The sequence below is a fragment of the Crocuta crocuta genome, unplaced genomic scaffold, assembly GCF_008692635.1.
Source record: "Crocuta crocuta isolate KB4526 unplaced genomic scaffold, BGI_CrCroc_1.0 scaffold124, whole genome shotgun sequence".
Classification (NCBI taxonomy): domain Eukaryota; kingdom Metazoa; phylum Chordata; class Mammalia; order Carnivora; family Hyaenidae; genus Crocuta; species Crocuta crocuta.
This window is the reverse complement of record NW_027551573.1, coordinates 3950944-3964350: the sequence shown is the minus strand read 5'-3', so window position 1 is coordinate 3964350 and position 13407 is coordinate 3950944.

Below are 13407 nucleotides of genomic sequence, written 5' to 3'. Positions count from 1 at the left end.
AGTCCAATGGCCAGCTGGGCATCCCCAGCTATGTGTTCTACGGGGACCCCAAAAAGAACTTCTCATCCACACCCCTCGCTCCCTCCACTTCCGTCAAAACTGGTTCCAGGCCCTGGGGGAGCCCTGGGATCACCCTGAGCTGGCTGTTTCCTTTTGTCCGCAGACCTTGTTACCTCTGAGCATTACGCTCTGTTTTGTCGGCTTTGTTCACGCCCTCCACCCAGCGTGCCTGTGTTCAGGGCTGTGCTCCCTGCCTTCACAGGGTTCATGGTTACATGATGAGCCCCTGAGGCCAGCACTGCAAATTCCCATGGTGCCGAGCCCAGGGCCTGACACGTGAATATGGGACAACGTGGAAGGCATATAGGACGCTGAGATCCAGAATGGTGAGGTGCGGACAGCCCTCTCTCTCCACCGGAGAGCCCATCACAGCAGTGTGCTCAAGGAATCTGGGATCCTAGGTTCAACGTCTGGCTCTACCAGTGAGTGGCTGAGGGATCCTGGGCGTGTCAATTTGCCTGCCTAAGGCTCAGTTTGCTCCTCTGTAAACTGGGGATAATAGAGCCCCTACCTGCAAGGGCTGGGGAGGCGAGTAAGTGAGACAGCCATTCGAAGCATCGCTAGGGGGCCCGGTGCACTTTACAAACGCAGCGACTGGCACCTGAGTGTTCCAGATGGTTCCAAATGTCTTCTGGTTCCCCTCCAGGCCCTATGACCACTCTTCCACTCCCCGCTCTATGTCTTGGAAGATTGATATCTGTGGACAACTTGCAAGAGCTTCCTTGATCTCTTGCTTCTGGCGGGGTTTGGCCAATGGAAGACCCCAACGAGACTGGGGAGGGTAAGAGGAGGGAATACTGGGATGTTTCTTCCTCCAGCTTCTCCCCTGTCTCACCAGGTCACCATGGGCTGGCTGTACGCTCTACTGCAGGCGGCCCTCTTGATTTTTTTTAAACTTTTAATTTTAATTTCTCTCTCTCTTTTTTTAATTGAAGTATACGTGACACACAATATTACGCTAGTTTCAGGTGCACAACAAAAGGATTCGACGAGTTTAGATGTTATGCTCTCCTCACCACACATGTAGCTGCCATCGGTCACCAAACAACCCGATGACAATGTCACTGGCTATTCCCAGTGCTGTGCCTTTCATCCCAGTGACTTGTTCATCCATAAATGGAAGCCTGTACCCCCGTNCTTGACCCCTTTTACCCCCACCCCCACCCTCCGGCAATCACCAGTTTGTTCTCTGTATTTATGGGTCTGTTTCTCTTTGGTTTCTTTGTTCAGGCAGCCCTATTTATGCAGCCACCCTGCGGGTTCTCTAACGCTTACTCCTTTTCTTATACCTCCACAGATACGACCTAGGGTGCCGCCCCCATCCCTCGTCAGTGTCCTCAAACCTGCCCACTCCTCTGTTGATAGTCCTCTATTAACCTCACCTTCCGTTACCTTGCATTGGGTGGCCTTCTTTGTTTCCTTTGGAAACCCTGACCAAGTCGTTGTGGTTCATGGAGTTTCATGTATCGTTTATATCTCTCCAAGACTCTTCCTCATCCGCTCTCACAATACATTTTCTCTGAGATGTGGCAAGCCCCCACTTGGCAGAAGAACAGTCAAAAGCCCAGAGAGGTAAAGCGCTTTGCCCAAGGTCACACGGCCAAGAAGCAGAGAGCCGCGTGGGCGGACGCAGACTCCATTACCATTTCCTCTGCTGGCTCCCCCCGGCCCCCACCTTCCCCACCCGGTCTCAGCAGCACTGTGGGGTAACAGGCCTGCTTCCTCCTGGGCCAACAGAGGAAACTTTCCGACACAAATGATCAGAGGACCTGGGTTGTGGGACAGGCTTCAGGAAAGAGCCAAAAAACAGCAAAGGATTCTGAGCAAGAGGCTGAGTTTTTAATAATAAATAAACGCCAAGATCGGTCCTTCCCATGGAAACCTCGGGGTGCCTGCAGCCAGCATGAGGTACCCAGGAAGCCCCCCACCCACTCCACCCCCCCTCCCCAGCCCTCAGTCTCCAGGAGTCTCCAGGAGTCTCCAATCATCCTCCAAATGGTCGGTGGGCCAGGGTCTTGGGGGACGATCTTCGAACCCCAGAGGGGAGGAGAAGTGAATATTCTGGGATGAGATTTTTTTTCATACAAATAAAGAGGCCCTTAGAAGTCATATCGAGTGTCTGAATTTCCTGACTGTATATTAATCCGCTTTCATGTGAATTATGCAATACTGTCATGGGGGACGGGAACAGCTGCACGTTGGCCGAGCTCTGGAATCAAAGAGGGCCCACGCTGTGCTGTTGTCTCTGAAAGGAGCTCTCGGAGCCTGGGTTGCTCAGTGGCGCCCCATCTTCCTCAGGCCCATGGGGCAAAGGTGTGCCCGGAGGGAGCCCCGGAGGTCACGGCCAAGGGCAGGAACTGGGGCGAGCTAGCGAGTAAGTCAGAGGCGCCGGCAGAACAGGCCACGCCCACCCTCGGGCAATGGTTGCTAGGCTGCCACCGCCCCACGGAAACGAGGGACCTTCTGAGTCTTCAAGAGATGCCAGAAACCCGGGCTTTTATGGGAAGGCCTCCAATCTTTAAAAGCCGGCGACAAATTCAGGTTTCTAAAAGGCGTGACGCGGGCCAAGAATAAGCGTCTGCAGATTCCATGTGTCAGAGGGGTGTCCGCTTAGAAAGTCGTGTCTTTTGGACTTTGGCGGAAATGAGGCACAGCCCTTTGTGCCTGTTCGTTTTCTTCTCTTTTTACCGTCCTCGGATGCCTCTCCCTACCGCGTTCAGTTTCCAGTTCCCCGGGGGTGTCTGTCATGGGCTGAATGTTCAGTGTCGGCAACTTCCCCGCACGCCCCCCTCCCCCATCCTGCCCCACCCCAATTCACAAGTTGAAGTCTTTGCCTCCAGGTGTGGTTGCATTTGGAGTTGGAACCTGTAAGGTTAAATGAGGTCCTGTGCGTGGGGCCTGGGCCCACAGGATTAGTGTCGCTCGCTCTCACTGTGCACACACAGAGGTGGGGACACGGAGAGAAGACACCCTCTATAAGCCACGAAGACAGATCTCGCCAGAAACACCCATCTGGGACCTGATCTTGGACTTCCGGTCTGCGGCGCCATGAGAAGATATCTTTCTGTTGTTTAAGCCACCAGGCCTATTGTGTTTGGTTGTTGCAGCCCGAGCTGACGAATGGAGGCTCCACGCACTTGGTTTGAGCTGCTCATATCCTGGGGATCAATGTTTCTAATCCACTGAATGGGGATCATCACCTTCACGTGGGCTTTCTGATGGGATGAAGGTAGTAGGTCTGACTGTCAGTCTATATACTCAGGTGTGCAAAGAAGGCAGCCTTAGTTTTCCAAAACAATTAAGCCTCCATTCTTTTTGGGGAGGCAGAAATACTCTCGGCAGTTTGGGTTCAACACCCCCCGCCCCACCTCGTCTCACTCAGGGTTCAGCCAAGCAGCCAAGAGCTACTCAGGGTATTTCTAGTAGGGAGGGTTTGTTTCAGGAAATTGTGCAATTCTTGAAAGGTGGTCAGGAGGAGGGTGGGAGCAGGGGTGGGGAAGGCTGCTGGTGACTTTCAGGGAATCTGGAAAGTTCACGGATGGCAAGGAACCTGTGAAACTCGGGCACCGTGGAAGCCAGTCTCTGCTGGCTCACACCTGGAAAGTTCTCTCCTCCCCTAGCTCCTCTTTCTCGGCCGATCGCGATGCCTCTCCAGGTCTTTCTTTAGACCTGAGTCCTGAAGCTTTACAGCAACTCTTTAACGACTACAGTTCATCTCCAGGCCCTGATTCGTGGTCCAGGCTCCTGATCCAGCCAGAAAGCCCAAACCAGGATCACAAGGACTTCTTGGTCCAGTCTTGGCTGGGAGGGAGCCAGCAGTAGTTTCCGGAGGGTGATTCTCTCCTATGGAGCTCAGTAGACCCCTGGCTTTGGACTTCTCTTCCCCCTTCCTTTCTCTTCTCGATCCTCTCTGCCTGTAAGTCAACATTTGTAGTAGAAGCCACACAAGACTCTGGGATCAGCCAGACCTGGATTCGAATCCTGGCTGGGATGCTGGACGTTGCTCATCTGAACCCGCGTCTTCACCTAGGTTGGGTCACAGACCATGGTTACAGGGAGATGACGTGATGGATGGAACGCCACCACTTTTCACTGGCATCTTTCGGTGTTGGGTCCCCTTGTGTGCTCAGATTGTGAAGGGACACTGGGGAAGTGTGGACACATGGCAAATTCAGAGCAGACAACCGCTGTCCCTTTAAGGAACATCTTCACCCACGTTGGCCTCTTGGCTTGAGTGAGGCGAGAAGGCTGATGAGCAAGAACTTGGACAATCCGCTTGGCCGGTCAGGCCCCCCGCTTCACGGGCACATGAAGTGCTCTTATATAATAAGCCACACAAATCCCACAGCATTTTGAAAATCGGCTCTGCCTTGTCCGGCATGGGTCCCCGGCTCCTGGGCGGGGGATGCCTTCTCTGGTTCTGAGCTTAAGCTTATTGTTACTGGATGCTCAGGCTGGTGTCTGCACGATAACCCCAGAGCTCGAATAGTCGGGCGAGGGGCCGATGGGAAAATCCCCAACACGTGTCTGTTGTCAGATGAGGACTAACCTTCCCTGGTGGCACCAGGCTCTGTCACAGTAGAATCATGTTTGTCAGACAGAGATTGTAACCCTAAGGTTATCACGCAGGGCCAGGGGATGGATGAAGTGTGATTGCACTCTCGCCTCAGATCGCTTCTCCTGAAGGCATGGGGGCCCGCAGGGGTGGGACCCCGAGATGGAGCTTTCCAGCTCCAGCAGAAGCAAGAGGCTGGTTCTGAGGAAACCAAACCGCTAGCCGCAATTCCTTTGCGAAGACAGTGATGGATTGAGACATATAATTAATATATGTCTATATATTTATATATAAAAACCCTTACAAATCACATCCCTTGAGCCAGGTCTTTAAATAATGGAAGATGGTAGATTATTGCTTTATTAGGCCCTTCCAAAAGCTTATAAAAATTATCTTTTGCCGCTGGGAAGACATTTTATCAGAATTTATGGCAACTCAGAGAGTCTTGAGATATCAGATTCAGAAACTAAGAAGCTTTCTATGGCTCTTTCTGCCACAGACAGACCCTGGGCTCTGCTCTCCTTGTAAATTAAAATCTCGAACATTATCTACTTTATGAAATAAGACACTTGGCTCTCCTATCTTGAGTCTGCTCTTTAATTAATATAAACTTGAGCAGGCAAAAGCCATAAATGCATATGAGTGGCTCTGGAGTGTGGGTGTGGGGAGGCAGTGGTGGCACATGGAGTCTAGAGAGAAGAAAACTCAAAGCCCACCCCTCCAGGGGCAAGGCGCTGACTGGAGGGCACGCATTCCACTAATGGCTCGAGAGATTTTCTTTGGAACATTCCCTGGCTAAGGCTGGACTGGAGGCCTCCATTATTCAACAGCCAGACTTCTCTGGGGGGTCCTGTACTCCCCACATACTTTCTTCTTTTTTTTAAGTGTATTTATTTATTTTGAGGGGGTGAGGGAGGGCAGAGAATCTCAAGCAGGCTCCGCGTTGTCAGTGCAGAGCCCCGGCGCGGGGCTCGAACCCATGAACTGTGAGATCGTGACCGGAGCTGAAGTCAGACGCTTAACCCGCTGAGCCACCCAGGCGCCCCTCCCACATATTTCTCAGGGAAATGCAGGCTCTGTCCATCAGCAGTTTGCAGCTAAGTGGCCAGTGAGTTCAGAGCCCAGTGCCGAGCCACAGACCTTTGAAACTGGTCCACCATGAGGTGAGTACAGAAATCCAGGGGCGCCTGGGTGGCTCAGTGGGTGAAGCGTCCGACTTCAGCTCAGGTCATGATCTCACAGTTTGAGGGTTCGAGCCCCACGTTCGGCTCCCTGGTGATGATACACGGTCTGCTTGGGACTCTCTCTTTCCCTCTCTGTGCCACTCCCCCACTCTCTCTCTCTCAAAATAAATAAACTTAAAGAGAGAGAGAAAGAGAGAAACCCAGAGGAGAGTCTTGCTGAACTTCCAGAGCAATGGGCCCTGGCACCCAGTCTGTGGAATTGTCTCATCCAGCGGGATGTCGACAAGCTGCGATGCTCTTCCTTTTATTTTCTTAGCAGTCTTTTTTTTTTTTTTATTGCAGTTTGCAAAACGTGCATCACAAATTCATTTCTTTAGCATGGATTCTTTCCTGTATCATTGTATTTAGATTTGTTTCCCCTGGAGTGTCTTCCAAGTGCTGTTCTCCGTACTGGGTTCTTTCCTAGGGCACTTCAGCGGGGCTATTGTTTTCCAGATTAGTTTCCGGGTTGGGTAGCTTCTCTAGCTGCATCTTTCAGAAGTCCACCAGAGGTTGGAGAAGCAAAGCCAGTCTCTAGCCACAGATCATTTGGGAATTAAGGAGTCTTGGCTGACCTTGGCGGGGACCCAGAGAGCATCAGCGAGACCCTGGTCAGGGGCCAGCGGGCTGTGGCAACCTGGTGCTGGGCAGGAGGCCTTTATTCCCCGGGGTCCAGGACCAGCTGAAATCTAGCAGAGAATGCATGCCCGCTGGGCTGCTGTCCCTCACCCCGTACCTGCACACTCCAGTTTTTCTTTGGCTCCTTCCCTCTTGCCCTGAGCGCGCAGAAGCTCCAGCCTGTCCCAGATACAACTTCACGGAGGCTCCCACCATCGCTGCTCTGGCTCCGGGAATAAAGGAGCGAGAGACAGAGGAAGTTACTCTGGCAAATAATAATAACAATGTCTCTTAATCGTAGATCTCTGTTAAGGCAGAGACACTGACAGCTCACCAAGGCTTCACACGCTCCCCCACATCCCCCAGCTTCTTTGCCGTCGGGCGGTGCCATGTCCTAGTTCTGACCGATGGGCTACGTGCGCAAGTGACGAAGGTCATTTCAGATTCAAGGGTGGCACGACTGCATTTAAAGGTTGGTGCAGACTCTCCAGCCCTTCGGCCCCTGTCGTGGTGACTTGGGAAGCCACGAGTTGAGAGAGTGAAGCCAAAAGGTGGAACGAGAGAACTTGGTATGAGATAAATGAGTACGTGTTAAGCCACTGAAATCTTGGGGTTTGTTCCTATAGCCCAGCTTACCCTCATCTGACGAATACAACCTCACAGCTTCTAAAGCAATTTTTCAAACCGCTGTTTAATCTGACCTAAGAGCCACAGGAGAGGGGTCCTATATAAAGACAACTGACCGCAGTGGCTATGTGAGACTCCGAGGGAGGAAATGATTTGCTTGATTACTCCATTGATAAGTGGCAGATAGGGGATTCGACACCTAGGCCCGACACTCTGTCCCAACCAAGGAGCCCTGACATTGGCTCTTCTTTCTAGGGGTGTTACTGTTTTATTTTATTTTATTTCATTTTATTTTATTTTATTTTATGATTTTACTTTTGAGAGACAGAGAGAGACAGCGTGAGCTGGGGAGGGTCAGAGAAAGAGGAAGACACAGACTCTGAAACAGGCTCCAGGCTCTGAGCTGTTGGCACAGAGCCTGATGTGGGGCTCAAACCCACACACCGTGAGATCATGACCTGAGCCGAAGTTGGACGCCCAATCGACTGAGCCACCCAGGAGCCCTGGTATTTCTGTTTTAAAGCAAATGACCTATGGAAAGACAAGCCACAAGAATGAACGTGGCTTCAAAGGAAGACACTGAGGGCGTGGGGGGAGGGGAAGGGGGGTGACGGGCATGGAGGAGGGCACTTGTGGGGATGAGCACTGGGTGTTATATGGAAACCAACTTGACAATAAACTATTAAAGAAAAAGAACCAACTACAAAAATCTTACTTTATGATTATTTTGTTCTCTTTTTAAAATAATAGGTTTCATTAGGACATAGACAACATACACACACACANGAACCAACTACAAAAATCTTACTTTATGATTATTTTGTTCTCTTTTTAAAATAATAGGTTTCATTAGGACATAGACAACAGGCACACACACACACACACACAAGAAGTGTGGAATTAACCCTCTCCTTGGCCAGTGAGAGAACATGCCCAAGGGAAGACTGTCTGGCTACAGGAACATGGAGGGCATTTAAGGGGTCTATGACATGGGGACAATGCTCCCTCCCGAGCCACACCAGGAGGTCATCCATCTGGTCCCCATTTGTTGAACAGTCCCTGGAACCCAGGCCATGGCGGCGGGAGCTCAGACATGGCTTTGCAAGAGCTGAGGTGGGGGTAGCTGCTCCATCAGACAAGCCTCGTGGAGGATTCACAGGCAAACTCCATCTGACCTTGGCCAGCACTGCCCGCCTGGCATCCGGTCCCACCTCCTTCCCCAAAAAGGGTGTCGGGCAGCCTTCCAGGATGGGTTTTTATTCCCTTTAATAGAGAAATAGGAAATGGGCCTTAAGAGAAGGTGAGGAGTTATTGCGGCATTTAATTGCTCTAAAAACATCTCGCCAGGGGCGGCTATGAGTCCACCCCTAGGTGCTGATACAGTGTTCCAGGGACACGTGCCCAGGGAGAGGTCCAGAAACCCACACGGCCAGCCCGGCTGAGATCTCTGAAAAGGAAGGGCTGGTACCAGGCCAACTCGGGCCCTGTTCCCGGGACAGGATGTGTGTCACCTGTTCTGGAAGATTCTGCCGAGGTCCCAGGCTCCTGTCTCCGCCTGAGTGAGACCCTGGGCATGTCTCTCCCACCTTCCCTCTTTTTTTTNGACGTAAGCGAAAGTCGGACGCTTAACCGACTAAGCCACCCAGACGCCCCTCTCCCACCTTCCCTCTTGACCCCGGAACCCTTATCTGTAAGCGCAGCTTGTGTTTTTTCTCAGGTCCCCTCCATGGTAGACGCCACTGGTGGCCTTCCCAACACCATGACAGCACAGATATCGCTCAGAGTCCCTCCCTCCCATCCCCGGGTCCAGGGCCACACTCTGGCCTCTCAGAGCCAGTTGGTGCGTGGCATTCTGTCGAGCCTTGCTGCTCTAGAGAGAAGCGTTTGGCATGTCTGATCCACAATCCATCACCACCTTCGTGCCAAAGTCCTGCTTCTCACCAGCTGCTCCCGGCCAGGGACAGTGCGCGGCCTGGGCCGTAACTCAGGGCCATTCCTCCGAGCTCTCCGTGATGTCCTTGTCAAACCACGTGCACATTTCATGGCCATGGTGGATGCTGCCCCAGCGTTCCTTTTCTCTCTCGTTCCCTTGGCATCTGCTTCTCAGACACCGAATCCGGCAGTACCAGGAGCAGCGTGAGAAGACAGGTGGTCAAGACGGGGACTGGGGACTGGCGCGCCCAGCACCTGATAGGAGAGGCGGATGCTGTCCTGGCATGTGGGTGGAACCTGAAAATCCCCGAGGCAAAGGGGGTGCCTCGACTGCTAAGGATTTCCAGGGGCGGGGGGGGGGGGGGGGCTGGGAAATGGTCCTGGTGGGGCAGATGCCGTGCCAAGAACGACAGTGCAGGCCCTTGAAAAACTAGAGGTGAGCACTGCCCACAGAGCCGGCCGGGCCGCTGACTCGGGCTAGGTTAGTGTCAGCCCCGCGGCCTGTACACGGGAAAGGAAAGACTGAGCAGGACTCGCAGCCTTGATAGCAAGGGTAAGGACCAGAAGGCCTTAGCGGCAGCTCGCAGAGAGGCCTTTATCGCCTGCCCTGCCAGGGTGGACACAGCTGGCGAAAGGCAGGGGCTCCGTGGTGACAACGCCAGAGATGTCTGCAGGAGACATCGGGGCAGTTTTGTGATGCAAAGGCCGCTGGGGTCCTAAAATATGGAATGGGGACCGCTGGATGGACGGCCTCGAGTGCGTGGATGCCTGGGGTCCTTGGGGTTCGTAGGGGCCACGCCCGTAAGGGCTGGTGCTTCCTCCACCCTGGGGGCCGGAGCAACCTCTGCCCACCAGGCGACACATGCTTCCTTTGGGAGGTCGGCAGCCAGGCTGAGAAGTAGCGCGAAGGCCCACGTTGCCGCTGATGGGGAAGGTGCTGGGGCCGGGGGGTGGCTGTGTAGCCGAAGGAAAGCTATAATGAGTGGTGGGTCGTGGTCCCGGTCGTGGCCCCAGTTTCCTGGGGCCCGGGACTTTCATGCTCCCGCAAGGACCCGGGAAATGGGCCAAGCTCGCTGCACGGATGGTGGTTGGAAAAAACCGGCTGGGCCTCCGAGCACCGAGGGAATGCCCCGGGGGCCCTGGCACGTGGCACAGGGAAGAATGAAGGCTGAGGGAAGGAGGCAAGGTTGAAATGGGTACACTGAGGCCAGAAGAGCCGCTTGAGGGTTCCGTTCCAGGCGGGCGTCCTGTGGGCCCACTGGGGAGCGCCAAGCCCCAAGGTGGAAACCTCGGTGGCAGCTCCGCCCGGCAGCCCTGCGGCCACAGGCGTCGTAAATGTGCAAGGACCGCGCTGCGTCCTGAAATCCTTCTCTACCTTTGCCCCGAGGCCACGCCTCCCTCGGGCGGCTCCGGCCAATGAATGAGCGTGGCGGAGACACGGAGGAGGGACATCCGGGGGGACATTGGAGACCTTGGCCTTAGGACTCCCCCACAGCCTGTGGGTCCTTCCGTAGACCCGCAGGCACTCCAGAGCGCTTCCATCCAACCTTGAACCTGGTCTTCAGCCGCAGACTTGCCGGCTGTCTAGGCGCTCCCCTCCAAAGCAGTTCCCTGGTCACAAGCTTGTGCACACATGTCTCCATGGGCTCCATGCCAAGGAAGATGGAGCCAATGGGGCTCTCAGAAATGACCCTGAGCTGTCGAAGCCACCGGCCCCGCTGTCCCTCCTGTGAAACTCCCAGTGCAGCCGCGAGGCCAAGTCCCTTGTGAGCCAATGACGTCACTTCTTGGCTCCCAAACCAGCCTGGTAACAGCGGACACAACAGCCCACCGTGATTTCCTGTGACTCTGAGGCTCAGATGCTGTATTACTAGGTCTCGAACCCAGGTCTTCTGGCTTCTAGATGATGGCTATGTTCCCTGAAACACAAGATTCTAGAAACAGTGATTATTGTTTCTTTTCAGCAGAGGATGCACGGTTCTGTAAACAAATAGCCGCTCGCTAATAGAGCCGGTGAGTCACTGAGGGCTGCTAAAATTCGGGATTCATAAATGAAAATTAGCACGTTAGAAGGCTCCTGAAGACTCGATTCAGCATTTGGCAAAGACGCCGGGCGGCCATGCCGCACTTGGCAGTATCGCAAAACGCTACCACATGTTCCCACAGGCCGAGATGTCCTACAAGAGAGGTCCCGGCAGCATCGGGGCCGCCTCAGGCTGGCTCCGGTCGGCAGTTGTCGCTATTCTTATGTTTTAATTATGAATCGCTGTTGGTTTAGTTCCCTCGTCATCAGTGCAGCTTGTGGTGGGCGGTCGGTTAACCCCACAGCATGTAGGGATGCGTATTTGCACCAGCGGAGTGTGGGGCCTGTCATTTTCCAATAACTCCTAGACTCTGAAACATGTAGGTGCTGCAGTTTGGTCATGAATCACCCCCGGGCCCTTATTTCTGCACAGAGACTCTCTCGAGGGCTCCCGCGGGGCTCCTCAGTGCCATCGCCGCCTTCTCCTTCCTTCCCGCCCAGGGACAGGATGAGATACGTGGTCTGGGGGCTTTGGTGTGGCCCAGCGGTTGTGGATGGAATTGTGGGGGGGGAGCCACTGTTCCAGAAGATTCTAGAACCGAGGCACAGGGGTGTTGAGGAAGGGGAAGGGGAGGAGGGGAAAGAGGCAGGAGCAAGGCTCTTGACTTCCACTCCCACATCAGTTAGAGACTCCGTGGTAGCTCGTCATCTGTGGTCTAGCCCTGCAGGGGCTGGGCAGGGCGGTATGGGGTGAGGGGCTGACAGCGGGAAGCAGACACTGTGCATCACTAGTACCTGCTGGGAGGTGACCCTGACCCGTTCCTATATCACTGCTGTAGCGCCACAGAGCTAGGGCTTTCTGGTGGCCATCAACAGGGATACCTAGCAGTTCACAGAACAGACAGGACAGCGGAGGGTCAGCTTTGGAGTTAGGACAGGGACAGGGGCAGCTTGGAACTCCAAGGCAGAATGGAAGACTCTAGGACTATTACCAAAATGACGAGGACCATAACAGGCAGGCTTTACTGAGCTCTTCTAGACAGCTGATGTAGCTTTACTGACATAAACCTGGCAACAATCCTGTGAGGTAGGAACCATCATTATGTCCATTTTGCAGATGTGTAAACTGAGGCACAGGTAAACTAACTAACTTGCCCCAAATCATAGAGTTAATAGGTGCTGGAGCAGTAGCCTGCCTTGGGATGCCTGTGTCCCTCACAACTGAAGGTCACTGCCAGCAAGCGTCCTTATTACTGACTCTGTCCTGAAGGTTCTGGGAACTAACCCCCCCCACCTCCTTCTTGAGGTCTGGAGTCATAAAGGTGCTTCTCTTACTAGTCCCAGGAATCTCACTACAGTCTTTATATCCTACTCACGGCTTTGTGGTCCTTTATTAAAACCTCCTCAAATTATCTTAATTCGAATGTGTCATCTGTTACAGCACTATGAGCCCATTTCACAGAATCCACATGCCATTGATTATAAACGACACCCTTAGTTCCTGTTTCATTAAGACAGAAGAAACGGAGCCCATGAAACAATGCCCCACTATGGACTGAAAGGCTAATGTGAGAGTGTGAAACTGCATGTCTTAAAAACAGCAAAACAGAGTATTACTCCCATTTCGTGGATGGAGGGGTAGCAAAGCAGAGGAGAGAAATGACTCTCTTGAGTAACCCAGCCAGTTGGCAGTGGAGCCAAAGTTTAGACCAGACGGTATTGTTCTAGATCCTGTACCCGAACCGCCCCCATGCTGCTCTGGGTGTGTGGAGCAGGGTTCCAGAAAATTCCTCGGGGGCAGAGGGCTTGCAGCCAAGGCCAAAGGTCTGGGGGAGCCCAGGGGCACTGGGCAGTGTGGGGGAGGCCAGAATGGGCAGCTCCCCCTGGCAGAGAGGCCAAAGGCTGCTCTGGATGGAGGTGGGAGGGGGAGAGGCCTGAGATGATGTACCAGCCTCCCCTAAAGAGGCCCCGGCCCCCCCAGCCCATGCCTTCCAAGTTCAACATGTCATCCCCCGACAAATATAGCCTAGGAGAAACCTAAGTAAATGAGTGGCTGCTCGAAGCCGCAGGACAGCTAACCATAATGGGGGTTTTTGGTTTTCTGCTTGAGACACAAACAGCACATTCCTTAGCTGAAATAGCCGGGTGGAGAAACAAGGCATCATTGGATGGGAACACCCGGCCGGGATGAGCCAAACAAGACAGAAATAGGCCAGAGCTACCACATGAAGGGAGCTCATCAGCGCGCGGGCGGCCTGCCCCGCCCTGCCCGGCGCGGCTGTGTCACCTGGGGAGGCTCTGGCTTTGCACCCCGGTAAGATGCCAACCGCATGCTTGCCTGGGGTCTCAGCTTATGACAGCTGGGGCTG